The sequence below is a fragment of the Scomber japonicus genome, chromosome 14 (assembly GCF_027409825.1).
Source record: "Scomber japonicus isolate fScoJap1 chromosome 14, fScoJap1.pri, whole genome shotgun sequence".
Classification (NCBI taxonomy): Eukaryota; Metazoa; Chordata; class Actinopteri; order Scombriformes; family Scombridae; genus Scomber; species Scomber japonicus.
In genome coordinates, this window is record NC_070591.1 from 29,719,056 (window position 1) to 29,723,795 (window position 4,740).

Genomic DNA, 4,740 nt, shown 5'->3' on the forward strand with positions numbered 1-4,740 from the left:
CAGTTCAATCATTATTAAAAATAGATTGTGTTGATAATGTCTGCAAGTAATTTTCTTTATCATAAACTCATCATATCAGGGTAGAAATGCTACTACACTGCACTGATCAAAGAAATTGCTTTTAAAGATAACACTGATGTTTTTTGGTAATACTTTATTTTACATGTTCATGGTCATTTCTCACAAAGTTTCCCAGAAAGAGCGATGTAATCTGGTAATAATTAAAGCGCAAATAGATACAACATTCAGTCACAGTACAGAAAATACCTACAGTAACTTGTTCATTCGAGTTTTCAAGGAAGAAAATTATGTGGTTGTTCTAAAGTTGCATTGAGTTAAGCAATTACCAATTTGCAGAGGGATTCCTAAACCCATTTCTGCCAGGCATCTGGAAAAAACAGATGAGATGTAAACACTCACAAGAAAAAATGACAGTATACGTCTAAAATTCAAGCTGGCAAAAACAACCTATAGTTACATTTATGCCATCTAGTGGCCAATGTAATTATGGCCTGGAGTAAATCCTGATGATGTCATATGAGGTTACTGATGGCAAAAAGGCAAAAAGTGGCCTTTGCTATAGGAGACCACTGTTCGTTTCCAGTTTCTCTAGAGCAATGGTCACCAACCCTGCTCCTGGAAAGCTTACTGGCCTGCATGTTTTAGATATCTCTCCACTCTAACACACCTGATTCTATGTTTTAGCTCATTATCAAGCAGCTGAAACTTGTCAAGGGGCTTGATAATGAGTTAATTATTAGAATCAGGTGTGTTAGAGTGGGGAGATACCTAAAACATGCAGGGCAGTAGCTCTCCAGGAGCAGGGTTGGAGGTGACTGTTCAAGAGTCTATTTCACTGGTGTTTTTAGTGGCTCGGGTGTCCAAATCTTTCCTTAACCCTAAACAAGTGGTTTTTGTGCCTAAACTTAACCAGACCTTAACCACAGCGTTGTCACACCATAAAGCATAATTATACTATAAAACACTCATATGGGTTGTCTTCTAGTCTGCATCCATCCTATGGAAGGTGCTGAAGTAATTCATATATGTTGTTTTGGGAGTCATTGGAAATAGACTTATTCTGTCATTTTGGTATGAGGATGTGTTGTATGTAAAAATAAAATAAAAATACTTTGGCTAACCCAGAAGTTGCAAAGATGAAATAATGAGGCAGTAAGTCAAAATTGTGAGAATTTGACTGAATTATGAGATGCTAATTCAATATTTTAACTATATTATCATTTTCTTTGTCAAGTCAAGAATTAGACTAACTATCTAATGTATTTATCTGAAATTATAGTTATACATCAGTTTCTTTCTGGGAAATTATTGGGAAACCTGGGGACATATAAAATAAAGTTATTTTGTTTTTTCTTCCAAAATTTGACAATACTTTGAAACTCAAAACAGTTTGAAGCTGTTTTTCAAAACATCAACAGTGACCTGGAAGATATCAAGAAGTAGATATTTTAAAGTTTGTAGCATTCCTGGCTCAAAGCAGTGGCTACCACTAGCCACATGCTCTCTACTGCTCAGTTTTGGTAGGGTGACTAAGATACAGATATTTACAGTATTCTACCTAATACAAGAATATGCCTGTTGAAGAAAATCACTGACAACAAGACATCATCTTTTAATATATTTAAGTGTTATCAGTATCTGCAAAATCCAGCGCATTTTTCTTTTTGGTTTATCATATACAGCAGATATATCTGTATCGTGCACTTTACCACGATACATCATTGATTTGGTTCAATATTTTCTGTGCTGCTATTCACTGCATACACCTAATACCTAAGCATAGGGTACCATGTCTTTGAAACTAACCAAACTACCAAAAGATGCTCACGTTTTGAAAAGAGGCGTCTTGTAGAGGATATTTCTTGATAATTTGTGATATTCACATGGGTGATATATTGCTGATGTACATATGTATATAAATAGGTGTAAATGTATTTATATTTTTTTTGTCTCAATCTGTATATCTGTTGAATATATTTTCATAGATCCTAGGTCTCCCTTGTACTCCCCTTTGTTTTGATGTGTTTGAGACCTTACTTGCATGGAGATATTTCAATATAAATTATTTATGATAAATCTTAATGTACTTTGGGATAAGAGTCCAACGAATTTTAGATGGCACTGGATTTAGTTTGAACTGGATATCCTAGATGACTGCATGTTGTTGCTAGTACTTAGGATATAAGAGTGAGGAGAGTGAGGGTGTTTGCAGATGATGCGTTTCTCTACGTATCCAAGCTTTACCTCTTCCTACACAAGAAACTTTTCAGCTGAATGGTTTACTTTGTGTTTAGATGTTTCAAATGTAATTTTAGAGATCATTTTGCTACCTAAGCATTAATAAAGTTGTCTTTGCTTAAGGTAACACAACTTTTTTCTTGACCATTATGTTGATATGCATGTGGATAGAGGAAACAAGTTGTGAACACATTGAGAAATCATCACCTCATCGGGACCAACTGAAATGAAACTGCCATCTTTCTACTACATACATACATCTATACTTTATCTGCTGTGTAAATCACTTGTTCTTAAGAAAGCAAGAGAAACCAAAAGGGAGATATTTATTTTTTGAAATGATTTGATTCCTTGATGGTGCCCCCTAGTTTTACATAATTTAAATTAAATACCATTCCATCATCTACTTACAGCTGATGAGCTGAAGTTGATTTCCATGCAGCACATCTTGCATAAAGTGGTAATGTTGTGTTCTTCCAGACGTCACACTGAGCCTGACAGCATCCTGCTACACAGCACAAAAAACACAGACTCTGAACAACAACCAACAGGCCCAGAGAATTGCGAGGGGGGCTGGGTTGGGTTGTTTATAGCAGGCGCCAATAACATTGGCATGATGACATGATAAAAAAATTATAATAATACTATAGAAAAAACAAGATTAAATAACCCCAGGCTAATAGTCTATATGTGGCCAAAAAACGCACAAAAAGTTGAGTTGAACTTTTTGCAACGAGGTGCAGCGAGAGAAAATCTGCAGCCAATCAGCAGGCCAAAAATAATGTAAACAATTTCTGATTTCCTTACTAACAAACTGTCACCAAGACAAGTAACAAACTGAAAAGACAGGCTGGTTCTAAGACAGAAAACTCATCATAAAATCATTATGATGTCTATCTGCTCAGGCTCTCAGTTTTGAGCAGGTAAAAACATCCAGCCGCTGACAAAAGATTCAACAAAAGTTCTTTAAAATCTCTACTACTCTTCAAACAGAACGGAGAGATCCAATTGAGAAAATACCCCTTTTATATGAATTTAGATAAAGAGAATGAAGGGTTGAATACAGAAGGCTGCTATAGGACTGTTGAGTGGCTTTGTCAGAGCAAATAAAACCAAGGAGCATTTCACATCATATTTAATTATTCTTTTTTTTTAAAGTACATTTTTTCGGGCTTTTTTGCCTTTAATGTACAGGACAGTGGAGATAGACAGGAAATAGGCAGAGAGAGGGGGAATAAGACCACTCGGCTCGGGATTTGAACCGGGGTCACCTGCAACGAGGACACCTGCAACGAGGACTATAGCCTCAACACATGGGGCGGGTGCGCTACCCGCTGAGCTATGCTCTGCTCAACCCCATGTTTAATTATTCTTAATAGGAGATTGTAGCCAAGTACCATAACGGCATGCAAATAAAAACTCAGGTGAGTTCAATGCATTGAATTTTATTGCATTACAATTTTTGTGTCTGTCAAGTTCTGAAAATACTGTTGCACTCACTCACTCTGTCTCTCACACACACACACACACACACACACACTCATGTGATGCAGTAAAGAGACGTCAGTGTTTTTTTTTTTATTAATGTGGCTCAGAATCGCCTTCTCCCCCATGTTGGTGATGTCAAATGACTTCATGCAAAGTTTGCATCTAGCTCTGTTTGTGAATTGCAGACCTTGGCAAAATATTTTGAGTACCACTTCTGGCATGCAGACTTTTGCAACTTCATTGCCTTGCACACAGTGCCTTAGCTGTGCTGACAGCCACAAGTTAACTGCATTGCATTATTTTAATACTTATTTAATTAAAATTATTTTAATATGTATTTAATTAAAATGGTAATACTTTATTTTGTATATTGCAATAGGTGTTTTTATTTTCAAGAATGTAATAATTAAATTGGCTTACAGCACTTAAGCACACATTACCAGGGCTAATTTATATATTACCTGCAGGTCCCTGGTAGCCTTACTTAGATGTAGGGGCTTTAGATGTAGACTAATCAGTTGTTGTAATTTTATGAGTCATCTACACATTGATCTCATCAAGGTAAGGCTATAGCCTTACTTATATGTAGGGGTTGTAGTAAGACTATAGCCTTACTTGAATGTAGGCTAATCAGTTGTTGTGATTTTATGAGTCATCCACACATCGATCTCGTAATGACTGTCTAACTAAAAAGCCCAAAGTTATAATCTCTGTCCATTATCCCACACTGCGCTGATAATCAGCCCATTATACTAAGACATAACAAGGCCTGACAGGTGGTGTCTTATCAGTGCCCAGTCCACAGGACTTTCACACACTATGAGAGAGAGATATTGTTTACACAAGCATTGCAAAGAGTACAGGTTTTATTTCAAAAGACTAAAGTGGATATGAAACTATAATGAATATTATTTCTGTATTACACATTCCCCTTTGTTCATTTAATGAACAAATACAATTAAAATACAATCAATATACAATAGTCAAACATTA